The sequence below is a fragment of the Myotis yumanensis genome, unplaced genomic scaffold (genome assembly GCF_028538775.1).
Source record: "Myotis yumanensis isolate MYYU_CA2020_CCGP unplaced genomic scaffold, mMyoYum1.0.hap1 SCAF_17, whole genome shotgun sequence".
NCBI lineage: Eukaryota > Metazoa > Chordata > Mammalia > Chiroptera > Vespertilionidae > Myotis > Myotis yumanensis.
Genome location: NW_027223768.1, coordinates 35169863 through 35192430, shown reverse-complemented (window position 1 = coordinate 35192430; position 22568 = coordinate 35169863). Strand labels below are relative to the sequence as shown.

The 22568-nt window shown below is 50.9% G+C and overlaps 1 pseudogene; it reads left to right on the top strand.

Annotated features, from left to right (window-relative positions):
- Nucleotides 1-17130: 17130 nt before the first annotated feature.
- Nucleotides 17131-20878, top strand: LOC138995932 (large ribosomal subunit protein uL11-like; annotated as a pseudogene).
- The last annotated feature ends 1690 nt before the right edge of the window (nt 20879-22568 follow it).

Sequence of the window (22568 nt, the reverse complement as noted above, 5' to 3'; positions counted from 1 at the left end):
ACCAGGGCTTCTTTATTCCCCGCCCACTCCTGGAGGGCAGGGACTCCATGACGCACCGCGGAAGGCCCCTGGTAGAGGCCTTGCACAGTAGCCGGTGAGCCAGGACTACTTGTGGAATATGAATAATGATAACCGCTTATGACTGTCAGAGTGACTTCACATGCGCTACCGTACTGACCCATCCATTCCAATCCACACACATGTACTGGGCTGACAACAGGCCCAGACTTCGCTCACTGGATGCCGGGGATGCGAAGACGCACTACTCACCCCGTCCGTGCACAAGGAGCGCATAATCGGGGACCCAGGGGTTTCGGGAGCAAGAGACTAAAAAAAAAAACCCCAAACCAAACCAAAACAAAACAAAACAAAACACACACACACACACACACACACGAAAAGACAAGACGAAGCAAAACCTGAAAACACAGAAGACTGCGGTGTGTGCAGGTAGGGTTGCTGGCGAAGCCCCAGGAGCAGCCCAGCCCAGCGGCGGGCGGGGTCAGGACGGGGGCGGGGCAGGTGGGAGCCAGTCAGCCAGGTGAGGGGGCTTCAGACCCGGCAGAGCCTGGGGGAGAGGGGGAGCTGGAGGCAGGGTTTGGGGTGATTGTACAGGTCAGTACAGCGCTGCAGCTGCTGGTGTGGGGCGCATTTGAAGAACGACAGGAAGAATGGAAACTCCTTTGGCTTGAACAGGAAGCGCTTCCTTTGTGTTTCTCAAAGCACCTGCACATTTTATCTCAAATTAGCCCAAATCCAGCAGCAGCGACTGCATGGAGTCTACTCCGCGCCAGGCTTTCCCCCAGGACTTTTGTGTATCTCGCTGAGCTCTCACCCTGAGACGTCGGTGCTGTTACCACCTCCTCCGTGTGGCAGGGGACACCCAGGGCCCAGAGCACCGACATCTCAGGAGCGGGTGGTGGGCTCTGCCATCTTTACCTGACAGTCGAGGACAAGGAAGCCTGGGGGTTATGGACACGGTCCAGTCCTGAGATATACAAGCAGACCTGGGACTCGAACCCAGGCCTCTGGGCTTCTAGCCCCGTGCTTTCCCCTGGAAGTCTCGCTGCCCCCCCAGGACACAATGTCTGAGCCAAAGCAAACGGCCAGGTTGTGAGTGGGGATCTGTTCAGGCGGCCCTCGTGTTTCTCCACAGATGAGCCGCTGCTGCTGCCGCTGCCGCTGCCGCTGAAGGGGCCAGGGGGTCACCGTCCGAGCAGGGACCTGGGCTCTGAGCGGAGCATTTACCGGGCGGCCAGCTGCTGGACGTGCAGAGTCCACCCCGCCTCCTGGGCACGCACTGCCCGGCGTGCTCCGCTGCAGGCTTGTCACCTAATTCGGTTTGCAAAGCTAACCCGCTATCCCCAGTTACAGCTTCGCCTCCTGGGCCGTGCATTCCTGCACCCCACCTGCCCTGGCTTCTCCAGACTTCCTGTTGGTTTCCTCTGCCGGTCCCTGCACCACCCCAGGCCCCTGATCCCCGGCCCCCTGGACTGGTCTGCAGCATAAGCACAGTCTTCTCCTCACTCGCTCTGGCCTCTGAACCTTCCCTGATGGACTTACCTCTGGGCAGCGTGCGCCCCCTGCTGGCTGAAGCGGCAGCCATTCCAACCTGCAGGAAAGCACTTGTCTGATCCCCATTTCTGAACCAGTTTGGCTTTTCCCTCGATGCCTCACCTCCCTCGTCCTTCCTTCCAGGCGGGAGCTCAGAGCACTACTGTGACCATGGCCCTGACCATAACTCCACCACCTGCCCTGACACTGCAAACGCTTCCCCTTGGCCCTCCAGCCGACGCCCGGTCTGTGGCCTACTTTGTCCTCTGCATGTTCCCTTCTACTATCTGGCTCTCTCAACGCCAAAAGATTCCTTGGTGGCCTCTATTTGCCATCTCACGCGGTTCTGGAATGATCCCTGTCCACCTGCTTCTTGCGCTCACCAATCCTCTGTCTCTGAGGCAGGGAGCAGGGGAGACAGGTCATGGGTTCTCAGGGTTAATAGACCTGGTTGGCTCTGGCCCTGCCAACGGCCATGGGACCTTGACCATATTTCTTTGGGGTGTTGTGCAGAGATTATGATATCAAAATTCTAAGACATCTAGTACTTGTCCAATGGGCTCTCAGCAACTGGTAGCAATTTAACTATTAGTAATGAGGCCCTTTCGCAGGATTTCTATTTCTTTTGTTCATGATGTCTGGTTCATGAAGGTTCTCTCTCTCTCTCTCTCTCTCTCTCTCTCTATATATATATATATAATGAATGAATAAACCTACATTGTCCTCAATTCTGATTTAAGGACTACTTTTTAGTATGAATTCTTTCTAATTATAAGAGCAATACATAGGGAAGGTAGGGGAGGGTGGGAGTAAGGGGGAAAGATCAACCAAAGGACTTATATGCAAGCATATAGGCCTAACCCATGGACACAGACAACAGGGGGGTGAGGGCATGAGTGGGGGGGATAGGGGGTAATGTGGGGATAAGGACACATATGCAATAACTTAATCAGTTAAAAAAAGAGAGCAATACATGTTTTATTGTAGAAAAATTGGAAAATACTTTTAAAAACGAGGAAAACAAAACTAGCTGGGATCCTGCTCCCTAGAGACAGCCCCAGTTAAAGACTTGATGTATCTCCCTGCAGCCTTTTTTCTGTGCTCGTACATATTTCAAAATTTTTAGACTCTGGTCGTTCAGTTAACAAAACGAGCATTTCCCTGTGTTATTAAATAATCTTCAGGAACATAATTTTAAGGGCTACATATATTATTCTATGATATGAATATCATAATTTATGTAACCGCTTGGCAATGAATGGTTGGATGTTTAAGTTGTTTCCATTTTTCACCATTACAAATAAAGCTGCAGTGAACAATGAGCATATCTCTGAATTAAGATGTTCTACCAGGAATAAATTCTACAAAGTCAATTACTGGATCTAAGAGTGAGCATTTTAAGGCCCCGGGTATTGTTAAATGACTCTTCAGAGAGGCTGATTTAATTGCCTCTCCTCCCACTACCAAAGTATAAGAATTCTCACCCCAGAATATTATCACTTACTAGAAAGTAATCTTTGCTGGGTGCAGGACCTAGAACCAACCGACTTTTATGTGACGGTGTTCCTGCCGTGGACACACACACGGGATACTCAGTTATGCCGGGGTTTCTCTCAGGATGTCAGTTTCTTTACCGGAAATAAGAATGATACTTGCCCTAAAAAGGTATTTGCTAGGAAATTGCTTTTAAACGTTTATGTAAAACGTTTATTTCACCTGGGGGCGGGGGGGGACTCTAAATCCTTTGAAGCCCCTATGGCTCAGCAGAGCAGAGCCAGGGGCAGCGAGTCCTCTGAGTCGTCCCTCCCAGGCCTGGCCAGCTTTCTGGGGCTACACCAACATTTCAGGGATGCTTCATCTACAAAGAAACCCAGGAGCCTGAAAAGGAGTCGAGTCCCTCTTACCCGTGTGACTGTGGGCATGTTAATGCACCACTCTGGGCTGCAGGCGGAGCGCCTGTACCAGGGGAGTACCGGTGACATTGACCTCTTAGCTATTAATACACGTGCGGCACTGTGCCTGGCAGAGAGCAAGCGCTCCCTCAGGGTTTGCTCTGCTTATTCACACCACAGTGTGCCAGGTGCCGTGCCGAGCGCCGGGTGGAGAGAGGCAATGAGAACATGCCCCAGCCCTTAGGATACTCGTGGGTTACCAGGGGTGGGGGCGGTTCTAAGGCAGGTTATGCAGCAATGTGGCAAATCCAATGACAGTGACCCATCTGCCCTGGCATGGGGACCCTGCCCATGCTTCCCTGGGGCTGCGGGGAGATAAGGCAGGGAAGGCAGGGAAGGCAGGACCCAGGTAAACATCATGGGCCCAGGGTCTCCGCAGAGCAGACAGTGCAGCACGTAAAGGCCCAGGGATCTGGAGGCGTGTCCTCCCCAGGCTCACAGGGAGCACTTCCGGTGGGGGGAGCCCCCGATGCTTCATTTATGTTTTAAATAATATTTTATTTGCGTTGTTGACATTGTTACAGATGTTCCCCATTTCACCCCCAAAGCACTCGCCTTTTTAAAGTACTTGCCCAGCAGTTTCAACCCTGGCGATAGTTAGGCAGGGGCACCTTGTGGACGGGATGTAATGGAGTCAAACTGATCCCACACAGACGTGGAAAAGCCCCCGCTCTCCCAGGCCCTCAGGTCAGGGAGCAGGAGGGAGTGCTCAGGAACTGTTACTGTGCGAAGACCTGCCAGCCACTGCGGACCAAGTAATTGGGCGGGGCCACTTCTCAGAGAAAGCGGAGATGCCCTAGTCCTCTCCTCCTCTGGGAGGAGGCTGTGCCCTGGAACCAAGGAGCCAGTGACTAGACCAGAGAGGGACAGTGAGGTCCTCGGAGGAACAGGATCAGGAAACTCAAAACCGATTTGAGGACAAGTGCAAAGACCTGGGCCCAGGTGGGGGCCTTGGGGGGCAAGGGGGTGCAGTGGGGTGGGGAGTGGGAAGGATGGAGGGTGGGGACTGCGGTGGGGACCATGGGGAGGGGAATTGCCAGGAGGAGAGATGCCTGGTAAGGCATTTGCTGTCTGTGGTCTAGGACTTTGCTGCCGAGGCAGGGACTACAGAGGGGCTTGCCTCTCAGTGTGTGTGTGTGTGTGTGTGTGTGTGTGTGTGTGGTTGCGGGGGTGGGATATAGAGTTCCATCTTCTTTAAGATTTGAGTGAGGTGCCGAAACCGGTTTGGCTCAGTGGATAGAGCGTCGGCCTGCGGACTGAGGGGTCCCGGGTTCGATTCCGGTCAAGGGCATGTACCTGGGTTGCGGGCACATCCCCAGTGGGAGATGTGCAGGAGGCAGCTGATCGATGTTTCTAACTCTCTATCTCTCTCCCTTCCTCTCTGTAAAAAAAAAAAAAAAAAAAAAAAAAAAAAGATTAGAGTGAGGTAAAATTGTATGCGCACGTGTGTATGGACAAGAAAGTGAAATGAGACACATTAGGGCGGTAGGAGGGTGGCTTGCTTGCTTTAGACCAGTGATGGCGAACCTATGACACGCGTGTCAGAGGTGACATGTGAACTCATTTTTTTGTTTGATTTTTCTTTGTTAAATGGCATTTAAACATATAAAATAAATATCAAAAATATAAGTCTTTGTTTTACTATGGTTGCAAATATCAAAAAATTTCTATATGTGACACAGCACTAGAGTTAAGTTAGGGTTTTCAAAATGCTGACATGCCGAGCTCAAAAGGTTCGCCATCACTGCTTTAGACCTTTCCCCCATTTCTCTCCCATGTTAAGATGTGAGGGTACCACACGTCTCCGTCTGCATTTGCATCTGTCTCACATCCAGTTCTCCGCCCTTCCTGCCATCCATGTTCATAGCTGCACTCACACTGATATTCATGTGTTTGTTAAGAAGTTCCCTCCCCCGCTGTAGGGAAATGCTAGCTTCCAGAAGTAAAAAAATAAAGTCAGCAGTATTCCTACGGGACCAGCTCCTCACCGCCTCTCTCCCTTCTGTTTGTTCTCCTCCTCTTCCCCTCCAGGTGCCATATTTCCTTTGTCTCTCAAAGTCAGGCAAAATGGTTTCTGATGCCATCTTTTAAAAAAATATATTTTTATTGATTTCAGAGAGGAAGGGAGAGGGAGAGAGAGATAGAACCATCACTGATGAGAGGGAATCATCAATCTGCTGCCTCCCGCACGCCCCCCACTGGGGATCGAGCCGGCAACCTGGGCACGTGCCCTGATCGGGGATTGAACCTTGATGCCCAACCACTGAGCCACGCTGGCCGGGCTCATTGTCATCTTACGGAGCAAGTTGCTCTCCGTGACCACCAGTCACCCAGGAGGGGCGGGCCCATAGCACCTGAAACGAATGTTCTTGCAGCGAGATAGGTGGGCCTGTTAAGTTGTTTACTATGTTGGAACTTACAGCTCTTAACAAGCACCTGCCCGTGGCTGCCTGTGCTCCTGGAGACTGTGTATATCACGCCCCTCCCCTTTCGGGCACAGAGATCCCCCTCTCTCTGCTGCCCAAGACTCTGCTTCTTTTTTTTAAATATATATTTTATTGATTTTTTTACAGAGAGGAAGGAAGAGGGATAGAGAGTTAGAAACATCGATGAGAGAGAAACATCGATCAGCTGCCTCCTGCACACCCCCCCACTGGGGATATGCCCACAACCAAGGTACATGCCCTTGACCGGAATCGAACCCGGGACCCTTCAGTCTGCAGGCTGACGCTCTATCCACTGAGCCAAACCGGTTATGGCAAGACTCTGCTTCTTAATAACCTCCTGGCTTAACTCGGGAGCTGTCAGCCTCTTTCTCGGGTCTCTCCTTTGGGTTGCTCCAGCGCGCCTCAGAAATTTCCCCAGCACCCCCCTCTCTCCATCTCTACGCTCAGCCTGCCAAACCCACACACACCTGAACGATGCACCCTGAAGTCTGACCAAGGCTTCTCTTCCTAAGGGGAAGCCCCAGCTGCCTGCATTTTGATGGGGATTGGAAAGGAGGCACCATGTTGGGGTTTAGAGGGAGGGTGGAGAGGGGTGGCTGGGGTACACAGGAAGGGACTGGCACTGTTACTCTGTCTCTTCCCGTTGTCCCCGGCGGTCTCTCCACTCTCCTAGCCTACCCCGTCTTTTATATGCAGATGCCTCCCACATCCTCACCTCCCCTTTGAGCCTTGGAGCCATGAATTTAAATGCCCGCTGGACACTCCTGCCTGGGCATTGCATACGCTCCCCAGACCCAGAATGTTTAAGATGGAACTGGTCTCCTCACAGTCCCAGGCCCCTCCTCCTCCAACACCCCCAGTGAGTCACCTCCCCAAACCCAGGGCCTGGGGCCAAGCCAAGGAGACATCCTCAACCCTCCTTTCTCCCTTACCCCCTGCTCATCATTCACCACGCTTGCAACTTGTCTCCCTTCCTTTGCCATCATTGCTGCCTTGATCGACCTTTTTTTCCTCCCTTGTAAAAAATAGACTTTATTTGTAGAGCTGTTTTAGGTTCACAGCAAAATGAACAGAAAGTACAGAGAGTTCCCGTATATCCTGCCCCCACACAGGCTCGGCTCCCCCAACTACCCGCGTCCCCCACCAGAGCGGTACATTTGTCACAATTGATGAACCTACCCTGGTGCATCATTGTCACCCAAAGCCCATAGCTCACATTAGGCCCCTCCTGCTGTTGTACATTCTATGGGTTTTGACACGTATAACCTTCCATTTTACACCTATTTTATCCCCTCATCCCCTTGGCAACCACTGATACTTTTACCGTGTCCATAGTTTGACATTTTCCAGAATGTCCTGCAGTAGGTAGCTTTTTCAGATGGGCTTCTTTCACTTAGTAATATGCATTTAATATACCTCCATGTGTTTTTATGATTTGACAGCTCATTTCTTTTTTTTTTTAAAAATATATCTTATTGGTTTTTTACAGAGAGGAAGGGAGAGGGATAGAGAGTTAGAAACATCAATGAGAGAGAAACATCGATCAGCTGCCTCCTGCACACTCCCTACTGGGTATGTGCCTGCAAGCAAGGTACATGCCCTTGACTGGAATCGAACCTGGGACCCTTCAGTCTGCAGGCCGACGCTCTGTCCACTGAGCCAAACCCATTAGGGCGACAGCTCATTTCTTTTTAGCGCTGAATAATATTCCGCTGTCTGGATGCCACTTCATCCATGTACCTACTGAAGGCAGGTTGTAAAGCTTGTGTGTTTCCAAGTTTTGGCGAATCTGAGTAAAGCTGCTGTAAACATGCACGTGCAGGTTTTTGTGTAAATCAGTGATTCCCAAAGTGGGCGCTACCGCCCCCCAGTGGGCGCTGCAGCGATCCAGGGGGGGGCGGTGATGGCCACAGGTGCATTTGGGGGCGATGAGTAACTGCTATTAAAATTAAAAAAAAAAAATTAATTTCCAGGGGCTGAGTAATATTTTTTCTGGAAAGGGGGCGGTAGGCCAAATAAGTTTGGGAACCACTGGTGTAAATGCAGGTTTTTAACTCCCTCGAGTTAGTATCAAGTGGTGAGATTGATGGCTTGGTGGAGTTTTATTTTTGCAAGGAACCACCCACTGTCTTCCAAAGTGGCATTTCCCATTCCCACCAGCAACGAGTGAGAGTTCCCATTGGTCCACGTCCTTGCCAGCATCTAGTGTTGCCAGTGTCTGGCTTTTTGACCATTCTGAGGGGCGTCTAGTGGTAGCTCTTGTTTTAATTTGCGTTTCCCTGACAGCAGATAATGGGGAACATCTTCTCGTATGCTTGTTTGCCATCTGCATTTCTTCTTTGGTGAGGTGTTTGTTCAGGTCATTTTCTAATCAGGTTGTTTGCTTTCTTATTTTGAATTATAAGAGTTCTTTGTATATTTTCGATAACAGTGCTTTACCAGATATGTCTTTCTCGAAGATTTTCTCCCAGCCTGCGGCTTGTCTTCTCACTCCCTTGGCATTGTCTCCACAGAGCAGGCATTTTCAGTGAGTCCAGCTTATCAGTTATTTCTTTCCTGTTGTGCCTTTGGTGTTGTATCTACTTCTATGTGGACCACACTGATGGCCTCTTTATATATATATATATATATATATATATATATATATATATATATATATATATAAATTTCAGAGCAGATGGGAGAGGGAGAGAGAGAAACATCAATGATGAGAGGGAGAGAGTCATTGATCAGCTGCCTCCTGCCCTCCCCACATTGGGGGTCGAGCTGGCCACCCGGGCATGTGCCCTGGCCGGGAATCGAACCGTGGCCTCCTGCTTCATGGATCGGCACTCAAACCCTGAGCCACACCTGCCGCGCCAGTGGTCTCTTGGCTGCCCCAGGTCACCTCCTGCCCTCACTTTGGGGAATCTCTGCGAACTCCGCTAACAACCGCCTTTCACTCCCTCAGAGGCTCCTTCCTGCCTCAGGCCTCACCAGCTGTCCCTTCTCCCCCAGCTGTTTGCCCAGCCAACTCCCATCCTTCCTTTGAAACTCAACTCAAAGCTTTTCCCGTAAGGGGCCTTCCCTGACGTCTCAGTCCGGCTCAGGTGCCCCTGCCCCATTGCATCCCTCCCAGCCCCTGGGCTTCTACCTCCCTCCACCCATCATGATCGGAGATGTGGCTCCTGCTAAGATGTGAGGTCCGTGAAAGCAAGTGGAATTCTATGCTGGTCACTGTTTAGAGCAGCGGTTCTCAACCTGAGGTTCGCGACCCCTTTGGCGGTCGAACGACCCTTTCACAGGGGGTCGCCTAAGACCATCCAGCATATCAGATATTTACATTACGATTCATAACAGTAGCAACATTACAGTTAGGAAGTAGCAACGAAAATAATTTTATGGTTGGGTCACAACATGAGAAACTATATTTAAAGGGCCAGAAGGTTGAGAACCACTGGTTTAGAGCCTAGCACTGTGCTTTAAACATAGTAACAATTACTCTTTTAATAGCAAATACAGCATCTACAGTGCTGTGTGCCAGAAACCCTCCAAAGCTGGTGACATTTTTAACTCTTCTGCTCTCTGAAATAACTCCACGAGTATCTGATATGTCCAGTTCGCAGATGAGGCGTCCAGGGTGAAGTCTGCCCAGGATCCCAGAGCTGGTCAGTAAAAGAGCTGGGGTTCAAACCCAGAAAACCTGGCTCCAGAGTCTGTTCTTTGTCAAACTGAACTGCCTCTCAAGCTCATTACATCTTTGTGGAAAGAGTGACTACGTTAGAGAGGAAGACAGAGATGGAGACAGTTAGGAGACAATTAGCCTGAGAGAGCAGGTGGTTAAAGGTCAGGGTAAATCAAATAGGCATTAATGGATGTTGAGTGACTGATAGACGGATTCTGGAACAGGGACGCTATCCTGTCCCAGCCCCTCCTTCCCTCTGGGATGAGCAGCGCCGGTAGATAATTGGTGGGACAAAGCCCAAGTTCATTTTGAGGAGCATGTTGGAAGGATGCCCAGGGCACATTAGTACTGAGCCTCCTCGGGTAGAGACAGCCTGAGTCATAGATAATTACTGCTGAGATGTCCTGGACATCAATTTAGGAGATTCAGCCAGTCATCCCCTGCAGCTCTGGCTCAGCCACAGCCCTTTTTAGGGGGAGACCTGGCATATCCAAAGAGTCCCAAGGTCATGGCTCCCTTCCTGCATGTGACCCCATCCCATCAGGGGTCTCCGTTGTTGCAGATTCAGGACATTTTGCGACCCAGTTTTCATGTATAAAAGCGATTTTCCCAGACGGTGAAACTGTAACTGAGCAGCATTGGGGAATGTGCTGCTCCTCCCTGGGCAACACCTGGATGTCACACCCTCAATCGACAGGCCTGGTGCCCCCAGCTAATTTGTTTATGCTGCGAGTCAAGCCATTTCTGTGGTGCCTGCTCTTTATGGGAGAAGAGAGGCACTTGGCATGCGGCCGCAGGGACTGGTGGGCCTCCAGAAAGGGAATGGCTTTGACAGAGACAGGAGGGAGGCGTGCAGCAGGTGCTGACTCACAGAAAGCCTGACATGAAGCCAGAAAAGCATGCATCCTGAAAAGAATGCATCCATCCTTGAAGCTGTGAGCTCCTGGAAAACCAGAACTGAGACGGCGGCCCAGGACCTTGAGGGAGAGGGGGGCTCCTTGAGCCGTCTTCCTGCTTCCTGGAGACACGAGAGAGGTGTGCCAGGCTACCGCATGGCGAGAATGTCAGGGGCATCCTGAGGCCAGGTAGGAGTGAGTCTTCCTTACTCAGGAGGCTGGGGTGACTTTTGGGGTGACTTCACAGCCCAAGTACACCCCAGGTGCTTACACCGTGAGAAGAGGTGAGGGGACAGGCTCAAGAGGGTCAAAGGCTCCCAGACCCAGAATGTTGGGGTTTCAACTCCTGAGCCTCTGTGGTTGACACCCACCCCCTAGAGGTTTGGGGCAAGCAGTGCAACTTAGGGACTTGGGTGCCCTGGGCAGTGCCAACCCATCTACTCTTGTCTATAGTTCAGGCAGAACGTGTGCTATGTCACTTCGTTATGTGAGGTATTTCTGAAGGGCTGCCTTTAACATCCTACAAAAGTCCCTTCTGAAAACCTGCTCTTGCCACGCTAAGGGCCAGAAGCCATTTACACATGTAAGTCCATTTACATGAAGTTCAAGAACGGGCACCACCCACTGTGGCGATAGAAATTCACACAGTGGTGGCCTCTGGGGGACCTGTCTGGGGGATGGGATATTCTATATCTTGATTTGGATGTTGGCTACACGGGTGCATACATTTGTCTAAACTTATTGGACTGTCCACCTAAGATCTATGCATTTTACTGAATGTAAATTATATCTCATATAAACAAGACAGCCTTGTCTTGCTGTTCTTGGGGGAAGAGGGTTTCCTGCTCTTCCTCACTGTGTAGAGGCAGCTGGCTGGGCCCCCAGGAAGCAGCGAGTGGCGTTGGAGTCAGTCTTTGGTTCTAATCCTGTTCTGCCACTATCATTGTGACCCTGGACAAGCTGATCTCTGGTTTTCTAATGTTTAAAGTGGGCCTGGCAAATGAGCTATCCAGAAAATTGCCTGGTAAATAGATGGTGCTCAGACATCACCTCCTACAGGAAGCCTTCCCTGCTTTCTCCAGACAGTGTCCAATGCCCTCTTCCTTCCCGCACACCAGCCTTGGTGCAGGTGAAACTCAAATCTGCGTCTCAACAAAACTGCACATTTCTGTCTTTTTAAAAAAAATTGTATGTGCATTTCTTGAAAAAATACCTTTACTGATTTCAGAGAGGAAGGGAGAGGGAGAGGGAGATAGAATCATCAATGATGAGAGAGAATCATTGATTGGCTGCCTCCTGCACACCCCCTATTAGGGATCAGCTGCCTCCTGCACACCCCCTATTGGGGATTGAGCCTGAAACCCAGGCATGTGCCCTGACCAGAAATTGAACCTTGACCTGGTTCATTGATTGACTCTCAACCACTGAGCCACACTGGCCGGGCAACAGTGCAAATCTCTGACAGTCCCAGACTTGTGGTTGTTTATTAAGTACTCACACTGCAAATATGGAATCAGCAAGTGCCCAGAGTCTGCCATATTGTAATGTTTTTATCTTTCCGGTCCACACCCTCCACTAGGCTCTCAGACTATGAAGGCAAGCGCTGGGCCGCCTTCTCAGCTTTGGATCTCCCCAGCGATAACAAGTGCTTGCTAATTGTTTTGCCAGGGAGAAGCTAATAAGTAAGTTAGTACATGGAGAAGTAATTGAACACATGCATGAAGAACGCATCAAGTAGGAATATGAGGGGTAGAGGATAGGATGAAGGAAGGAGGGCTGGTGTGATGGTGGCCCCAAGGCCCAGTTACAGGGCCCTGGGAAGAGTCAGAACTGGGCAGCTTGAGGGACAGCCCTGAGGGAGACTTCGGCTGCCAGAGCCTCCAAATACAGCCATTCTGGAACCTTCTCTCTCCTGCCTTCCGGCCACATCCCCCACCCTCCGTAGAGCTGCTGAGGGAGTGCGAGGCAGGGCAGCCTCCGGGAGGCAGACAGCTAAGCCCATGGAGGTCCTGGCCCCTGGCCTCCCTGCCACAGGCGGCGGCCCGCTCCCTCCCCGGGTGCCATGTCCCGGGCAGATGTCTCCCCTGTCTTGTCAGCAGCAGAGCGGCTGTCAGGATTTGCATTATTTATCTGCTCTGTAACATTTACCAGGATTTAGTGTTTAATAACTGTCATTCCAATATATCTTTTCTTAATCCCTTCAGATCTGCTGCTGAAGCAATTTTAAATATTTATCAACAGTGTACGTGTCTTCGCTGACTGGGTTGCAATTTTTTTGTAATTAAAGATTTACAAGACACTGCCTGAGATTTAGGGAGGACTGGCGGAGATCAAAGGGGAGGAGAGGGGAGATCTGGCCTTGGAAAGTCTTGCTGGGAATCCAGAGCTGGAGTTGGCCTGCCCCGGGGAGGGTGGACGCTCCCCACTGGTTCCCAGGCTCTCCCCGTCCCCCTGTCACACAGCTCCCCGCGAGGGGGACACAGGAAGCGTGGGCCCGCCTTCTGCTGGAGCCTGCTGCCGGCGAGCCGTGGCCTGGGCGCTGGGGGACGCCGGGACCGGGAGCAAGACAGAAAAGGTCCTCGCCTTTTAGCGGTGGAGATGGACAATAAACATGCAAACAGATTTCAAAAAATCAATTTGGATTTTAAAAAATGCTATAAAGGGAGTAAACAGATAATGACTAAAGCTTGGGTATTAGCATCAGGATCTAATAATTTTTTTATTTTTAAATTCTTTATTGTTTAAAATATCACATATGTCTCCTTTTCCTCTCATGGACCTCTCCCCGCCCGCTCCCACCCCCCAGCACAGGCCCTCACCCCCGCTACTGTCTGTATCCATTGGTTACGCTCATTTGCATGCATACAAGTCCTTTGGTGGATCTCTTAGCCATGGAAGTCCTGCATCAGGTTCTTTATTGCAAGCAATAGAAACTAACTCAAGGAAAACTTAACCAAAAAGAAATTTCTGGAAGGATAAGGGAAGTTCATAGATGAAAGAATAAAGGAGAAAAAGAATAAGCAGGCACAGAAGGAGGGTTATTTATTTTTTTATTTTTATTTTTTATATTTCTTTATTGGTTTCAGAGAGGAAGGGAGACGGAGAGAGAGAGAAACATCAATGATGAGAGAGAATCATTGATCGGCTGCCTCCTGCACACCTCCTACTGGGGATTGTGCCCACAACCCAGGCATGTGCCCTTGGCTGGAATCGAACCTGGGACCCTTCAGTCCACAGGCTGACACTCCATCCACTGAGCCAAGCAGGGCAGGGCAGAAGGGTTATTTTGTGGCAGGCACCCCGTCTCTTCAGGGGGGTGTGGCCTTTGGCACCTATGTCTCCCAACAGTCTTGTTTTGGGGACACTGCCCAGAAGTCACAATCCAGGGACAGATGGTTCTCACTCTTTGGCCAGGGGAGACAGGGCACCTCAACTGACAGTTTTACCAGAACTGAGTCCACTGGGGGAGGGGAAGTTCTCCAAAGCAAACTTCCAGTGAGGACATCTAGGTCAGGGATAGGCTGAGACAGCCGGGAGCATTACCCAGAAGGCCTTTCTGAGGCTGTCTGACCTGAAACCAATCGCCGAGAAGGAGCCAGAGGCGTGAAGAGCTGTGTGAGGAGGGAACAGCGGTGCGAAAGCTAAGGGGCTGGTTCCGGCTCGTCTCACAGATTGGACTTGGGAGCGGGTCCAGCTCCAGTCCCCAGTGTCTCCTGGGGCTGTGTGATGAGCCCAGGTTTTTGTTGATTCCAAATGGATAAACTAGAAGGCCCAGGTCCAGAGGGCATTCTCCTAGCTCCTGGGAAGGGGAAGCCAGTGAGGGTGGAATTCGGGTCAGTGAAGTCATGGTTCTGGAGGCCTGGGGTGGACCTGGCATTGTGCTATGTTTGGTAGATGGGGGCTGGAAGGGTGGTGCATGCCCTGCTTAGAGAGCTGTGCTCTGGTGGGGAGATGCGAACAGAAGTGAGCTCGGACTGCTGACTTGAAACCTTTCGCCTTTACTATGTGTTGAGTGTTACACGATCCCCCCAAGTACAGTTATAGCAGCACCCCGAGGACCTCGATGTGTTGTGTTTTTATTTTCATTCAATCCAAAATACTCCCTAATTTCTCTTTTCTTTGGCCCCTAGGTTATTTAGAAGTGTCATTTAGTTTTCAAATATTTGGGGATTGTCTAGTTATCTTTTTATATTGATTTCTAATTTTTCCCCATTGTGCTCAGAGAAGAGACTTGGTATGACTTAAATCATTTAAAACATATTGAGTTTTATTTGTGGCTCAGAAGATGATCTCTCTTGATAAAAGTTTCATGTCTACTTGAAAAAAAAACGTGTCCTCTGCTGTCATTGAGTAGAGTGTTCTGTGAATGTTGATTAGATCAAGTTGGTTGATAGTGTTGTTCAAATATTTTGTGTCAAAAGATCCTGACAACTTGTTCTATCCGTTATTGAGAGGGAGGTTTAAAATCTCTGACCATAATTGTGGATTTGTCTATGTCTCTTTGCCATTCTATCTGCTTTTGCTTCATGTGTTGAACGTCCCACGAATGATGGGGTTTTCCAGGCTGGCCAGTAGGGTACTGTTCCCAGGTTGTGTGTGCTGGGCACTGTTTCCTTAATTCCTTCGTCTATTCAGATTATTCTTTGCCCCACCTCCCAGATTCCTGTGGGTATGTGCTGATCGGTTCTCAGCTGAATACTTGCAGTGGATTTCGCTTTAGATCTCCAGCGTTCTCCCTCTGTGGAACTCTCTTCTCTCTGGTTTTCTTTCCTGTGAGGTCCACCTGCCTTGTACTCTCAGCATTGTCTCCTTAACTCAGGGAGTCCACCAGGCTCGACCTGGGACCCCCATTCTACCTGTGACCTGGAAACTCTCTTAAGGTAGTAAGCTGGGGTAATCACAGGGTTGGCCTTGTTTATTTCCCATTTCAAAGAGATCGCTGCCCTTCGTTGCCTGGTCTTGTAATGTCTTATAAATGGTCATCGTCTTATCAATAGTCATTTCGAACATTTTGTCTGTTTTTTTGGTTGTTTTAGGTGGGAGAGTAAATCTTGTCTTTCTTACTTCATTTTGGCTGAACACCAGTCTCTGAATTTTGGAGACCAATCTTGAGATACCACGTGGAGCCTGTGGCAAACTCAATAGGAAAATCCCAGAAGGGCCTGAGACTTTGGGAGCAAACAGATGCTCTTTTTGCCAGGTCACTATTCTTTTGAGAAACAGTTTGGCTTGTTGCTGGCCCAATAGACGAAACCACTGACCGCTGGACACACGAGCATCCAACCAAAGCTACTCATCATGGTGACGAACCCATACATGCAGGCCTGCCCAAGCAGCTCTCTATAATCAAGAGCAAGTGATATCTGTGGGACTGGCCCAAGCGGATGCCAATGGCTCATGTAAGGTGTGGAGCAAGTCACTCAAGCTCTCAGTGTGCTCATTCCTGTTGCCCCCCTCCTCTTCCTCAATCTACACGTATGGCCTCATGGAGAGTTCACTGAGGAGGAGGAAAACCAAGACTGCTTTGCAAAACTCTTCCTGGTATGTTGGTATCCACCCAAAGTAAACGACTTCAGCATTATAGCTCCGTTCAGGAGCGCACAGAAATCCACCAGTGGGAGGACTCGGAGCAGGACAGCTGATGACTTTGCTGGAAAGGAGAGATGGCGTCAGGTAAGGCTCTCACTAATTCATGTGCTTTGCTAATGACTTGGCCAGATGGTCAAGAACTTGGAGGGGGTAAGATTCAAGAACTGGTGACAAGGAAGTTTAGAAAAAAAATATGTGGATGGGCCCTTTGGAATGGGCACAGAACATGAGGTTATTTGTCTTCCATGTGGATATCTACCAAGCTCTTATTAGTAATCAGGTAGACAAGATGGCCCACTCGGTGCATGTTAGCATTTTCCCTCAGGAACCACAGGGTTTGCTCAGTGGGTTTGTGAACAGAGTGGCCATGGTGACCAAGTTGAAGGCTTGGCATAGGCTTGGTTGCATAATCTCAGCAAGAGTAACCTGATTGCCACCATTGTTAAATGTCCCACATCCCCAAAGCAGAATCCTACCGAGCTCCCAACTTGGTACCATAACTGAGGGGGACCAGTCAGCTGCTTGAGGCCAGGCTGGTTATGTCAGACCTCATCCATGGAGGGGCTACGATTCATTCTCCTGGAACAGACACCTAGTCTAGTGGAACGAGGGTTCTTGCCAACAGGGTCACTTTTGCGAAGATGTAGGTTTGTTTGTTTGCCCAAAGAATAGAGATTAGAATCGAACGTGGCTGTGGCAGACAGACCTTGCTGCCATGGATGGGTCATTAAGAGGGTCCGGAGACAGCCTGTGAGGTGGCTGCAGGGTGAATAAATAGCCAAGCCTTGAACCATCCGGGCTTAGCTCCGGGCTCAGTAATTGCCATGTTGGTGAGGGTGTGACGGCGTGGTGGTGTGTACATGTGTGTGTTGCATGCCAACATTCCATCCTTCTGATCAGCGGGGAGGGCTTTTTTTTTTTTTTAAGTTGCTTGATTTATTTATTTACTTTTGATTTCAGAGAGGAAAAGAGAGGGAGAGATAGAAACATCAATGATGAGAGAGAATCACCGATTAGCTGTCTCCTGCATGCCCCCTAGTGGGGATTGAGCCTGCAACCCGGGCATGTGCCCCTGACTGGAATCAAACCCGGGACCCTTCAGTCTGTAGGCTGATGCTCTATCCCTGAAGCCAAACAGGCCAGGGCAGCGGGGAGGGCTTTAAGGCAATGATTAAGTGGTCTCAGACGGAAGACATGAGTGTGAGGTAGTCTCTGATCCCTTGTTTATTCAGGGCCTAGCATAGTTTCTGTCACAGAGTAGTTTGATTTGTTGAATGAGAAAAAGAAAAAAAAAAATGAATGGGCGGGTCTGCATGTCCTTGGAGGTGGAAGGGATCTCAGAGGTGATCTAGTCCCACCCCCAGCCGCTCTGAGACTGGTTGTTGGCATCGCCCCACTGCTTGTCCTTATGTAGGACAATGGTTCTAGCTAAGATGCATCAAGTGCTTACCACTCTACTTTACCTGCATTAACCTCTCTTAAGCCTCCTTACTCAAGGCTTAAGAAGAAATAGTTTCAAGTAACCTCTTCAAAGTCATACAGTTAGTAGAGGGCAGAGTAGGAGTTGAAGCCAGATGTGTCTGACTCCGTAGCCTAAGCTGGCAAACACTGTGATGGGCTGTTGGGATACATATTGTGACAGGGTTCTCACCAGCCAGTGTCTGAGGGTCCTCGCTGAGACTTCTGAGAGCCACGCTCCTCCCACCTCCACCGACCGCCCCACAGCTTCTGAGATGGCTCTCCCTGTGAGTGTGGAGGGTGGCATCTACCCCTCCCTGCTGGTGCCCTCCCTGACCGGCCCACGTTTCCAGAGGCTCTTAGCATCGGCTCTCAGGCGGAGCCACGCGCAGTCTGAGCAGGGCAGAGTTTCGGGCCCATTGCCTCCTGTCTAGACACGATGCGTTATTAATGCCGGCTCACCTCACATTAGCTTTTTAGGCAACGGAAATTCTTCCCCTGCTCCGGCCGGCTTGGTTGAATCCGTGTGGGACTCAGCTCAAAGCTGGAAGTCCTAGGAGGGCAAGACCAGCACGCTCCCTGGGTCTGGTTTGTCGTCTGTGATTCTGGTTTCTGGGTATAAGTACTGAGCAGAGAGGGAGGCAGGAGGCTGCACAAAAACTGGGGTGCTCCTGGTGTGTGGGGTGATGCTTGACAGCCGTCCCAGCTAGGGTGGAGCTGTGAGGGGTGTGTGTGTGTGAGTCCACATGTGTGCACATTTGTGTGTGTGGGTGATGTAGCAGGGAATCTTCTAGAACAGCTGTTGGGTGTCTGTCTCAGCCTCATCCATCTGAGCTTTCCATTCTCACTGAATCTTGTTTCACTGGAAAAATCATCTTCTAGACCGAGCTGAATTCCGCACAAGTGGCCTCTGGACCTCCCCTCATCCCTGCAGCCCCAGTGCGAGGAGATAACTAAGGAGGCTGCCCTTGCTGGAAGCCCAGGAGGCCCGAAAGCGCCGCTCCGGTGACCTGTGCCAGGGCTGCAAGGAGTCGGCGCTGCGCTTCACCGGGGCCCCGCACAGGCCTCAGGCCTCTGCACGTGCGGGTGGCTGTGGCTCTCCTTGCATGTGACCCCTTGTTAATTGCCTTGCACTTCCTCTCAATTAAGAAGTAAGGTGGCTCCTGATGCACAGAAGAGGACGAGGGTGAGAGGTCTCGGATGCTGTCTGACCTTTCCGAGTCCCCAAATGGGTGAGGGGTGGAGGAGCCAACCGAGCGAGGGGAGAAGAGGGGGCAGAGCAGAGCCCCCCACCACAGCATGGCTTCCATCAGGGCATTGCCCTGGGCTAGCCAGGCGAGGAGGGGCCACATTGCACCGCCTGGCACCTTGGGCGGAGGCCACTGGATGAGATGGCCCTGGAGAGCAGAGAGGGCGTGGGCTCTGGGATTCAGCAGACTCTGCTTTGCATTCCGGGCCTGGTATTGGTAAGTCACACATGCGTTCCAGTTTCTTTATCTTTTGAATGAGGTTAACACTTCCCACCTCCCGGGACTGGAAGATCATGCGCATCAAACCCCTGCCTCACAGGGGCACTAATAAAGCAGAGAAGGGACCCTGCCTGCCCCTCCCACCCTCTCCTGACGGCGCGGGAGAGACGGGCTAATTGATACGGCAGTTCTTTGGGGCTCTGCCGGCTGTCGTTAACTAGAGTGATGCTGGCAGCAGTGTTTACAGAAAATTCCCTGATACTCTGTGTTTCCAGGATGTGCAGCTCCGAAGGCTCCGGGGAGCTACTGGCAGTTCGGGTGCATCCCTTTCTGTGCTCCTCCCCCCGCTGAACCTGCTCTCCTCAATGTCCCCAGCCCGGGAAATTGCTGTTTATCAGCGGCAGGAAAAAGATTCAGGATGCTGCAGGGGAGATTTTTGTCTCACTAAGTCTCCATGCTCCATGGGGAATGGCCAATTAGAGCCCAGCTCCCAGAGATCCATCACCGTGGCACCTGGCTCCTGGGGCCCGTCAGCCTGGCTGGCTCCCTGATAAAGGCCATAGATCACAGCGTCTCTTAGCAAAGTTGGGAAAGGCCGAGGGAGGCAGGTGGATCGCTGGACAGACACTGGGAAGCCGGGGAGGGCTGGGAGGAACCATAACCTTGTCACCACTCAGTGGCACAGGGCAGAGGACAGCCAGATAAATTCAAATATGCCCTTAACCCAGAGCTTTGGAACAGTTTCCAAAAGAACACCAGGGATTGTCTCATTTGCATGGCCTCCCTGTCTTCATTGCCCCTTAACTCTGAGGAGACCCTGAAGGTCGGAGGATAGGAAAGAAGCCAACTCCTTTGGCTCAGAGGCGGCCTCGGTGAAACTTTCTTCCGAATCCGGATTCATCCAACACCAGCTGCCTCCACCCAGCCATCAGAGTTTGACCCCAGGGAGATCCAAGTCGTGTACCTGAGGTGCACTGGTGGGGAAGTCCATACCACGTCTGCTCTGGGTTCCAAGATTGGGCCCCTGGGTCTGTCTCCAAAAAGGCTAGCGATGACATCGCCAAAGAGCCGGTGATTGGGACGGTCTGAGGATTGCGGTAAAACTGGCCGTTCAGAACTCACAGGCCCAGACTGAGGTAGTGTCTTCTGCCTCTGCCCTGATCATCAAAGCTCTCAAGGAACCGCCAAGAGACAGAAAGAAGCAAAAGCACATTAAGCGCCGTGGAAATGTCACTTTAAGAATATGTCTTTGCCGAAACCGGTTTGGCTCAGTGGATAGAGCGTCGGCCTGCGGACTGGGAGGTCCCGGGTTCGATTCCGGTCAGGGGCGTGTACCTGGGTTGCGGGCACATCCCCAGTGGGGGATGTGCAAGAGGCAGCTGATCGATGTTTCTCTCTCATCGATGTTTCTAACTCTCTATCTCTCTCCCTTCCTCTCTGTGAAAAATCAATAAAATATATTTAAAAAAAAAAAAAAAAAAAAAAAAAAAAAAAAAAAGAATATGTCTTTATTTATTTTTTCTTTAGAGAGAGAGGAAGGGAGAGGGAGAGAGAGAGGAACATCAGTTGAACATACAACCTGAGCATGTATGTGCCCGGACCAGGAATCAAACCGGCGACCTTTTGATGCGCAGGACGACACTCAACCAACTGAGCCACAATCAGCCAAGGCTTTTGATGAAATTGTCAACACTGCCCGACAGATGTGGCACTGATCTTTAGCTAGAGAACTCTCTGGAACCATTGAGATCCTGGGGACTAAGTCTGTGGGCTGCAAGGCTGATGGCTGCCACCCTCATGACATCATAGATGACATCACAGTGGTGCAGTGGAATGCCCGGCTAGTTAAGAACCACAAAGGAAAATATTTCAGTTAAAGATCATTTGACAACCGAAAAAAAAAAAGAAAGTGTTGAGTGTTTCCTTCCCACGTCCCGCGTGGATCAGGGTTCAGGAACTGGAAGCAGAGCCGTACACAAATGAATATGAAAAGACAAGAGATAATTTGGAAATATTGGGGGACCAGGCGAGCAAGTCCAACTCAAGGGGAAGGACTTCCTCCCGTGCTCAGGCCTCACCAAGCTTTTATTGATCTGGGATGCACCCCTAGCATAGCCCTTAGGCAGGCGACCCCCCATTAACAGGCAGACTAGCCCATCAGCAAGGATTTACATAATAAATGGGGGAGTAGTTTCAGCTACCACTGTCTGGACAAACAGAGGTGGCGCCTAACTCAGACCTTTGCTAGGGCTTCAAAGGCACCCAGCCTGGGGGGGGGGGGGGGGGGGGGAGGTGGGCTCTCTGTCCACGCTTATCAGATAGTGAAGGCAATAAACAGTTTCCCACAGAAAGAAGCGGAAAGATCTGGCTAATTTTTTAACTTGACATTTGTGGTTGTACATTAGAGCACTTGTGATTATATGGGGGGAAAGAAGGTGGGAGTCTGCTAGCACCTCCACTCCTCCTGTTTCAGCAGCCTCCTGACTCGGACCTTCATGCATTCACTCACATATTCATTCACTCATCAGAAACCTTGTAAGGAACACCTCCACTGAGCCTGACTGTGCGCTGGGTGCTGGGGATACAAATGAAGAAGACTCTGCTCACAGGACCCAGTGACTTAGAAACATAGGCGAGCCACCAGGGAACACACCAGCGTGAGAGTCCTGTGATGACCTAATGGTAATACTGAGAAGAGGCCCTGACTCAGAACCCGGGAAACCATGGAAGGCTTCCTGGAGGAAGCGATATCTGGGATGAGACCCAAGGTTGACTAGAACTAGTTAGTTGATGGGAGGACAGTGGGTGTTGTGGGAGAGAATGTTCCAAGCTAGGAAAACTGGGTACAAAGGCCCGGCAGATACACAGAGTGTGCATGTTCTAGCAACTGAAGCACTTTGTGTGGCTGGGTCTCAGAGTAGGAGGACGGAGTCTGAGGGCAGTGGGGAGCCAGGAACCGTTTTCAGGGGGGAAGTGGTGGACTGAACTTGAATTTTGGAATGAGCCCTCTGGCTGCTGAGCCCTAGCACAAAAGGAGGGAGACAGGGAGGCCAGGCTGGAGGCTGCCCTGGAGAGTTGAGGTGGCCTGGACTTATACGCCTGCCCTCTCCAGCTTCCCTTGGCCCCAACCCCTAGGCGCTGTGTTATGACCACATGCCCCACACAGCCATCAGGAGCGGGCGTAGCCCACTGTGCTCCTTGCCCGGAATCTGTCTCACCGCTGAGGGCCCTGCAGTGGGAGGAGCTCTTACTTGAGAGCACCATGCTCTTGGGTGTTTGCTTCGCTCATTGCCTTGGAAGTCCGTGTGGATGTGTATTCCTCCCAGGCTGCTGGGACAGGCGATGGCTGGGAGATTCCACCAGAAATGGCCCTGGGGGCTCTGAGGGAAAGGCAGGAAAAGGCAGAACTGCAGTCACTCTAAGTTGGAGAGAGGTCCTGGGTTCCCATTTCAAGTCGAGAGGTGCTGGGGAGCCCCTGTTCTTAATGACTCCTTAAAACCAAGGCAGAGTGGAGACATCGGAACCCCTGTGCACTGCTG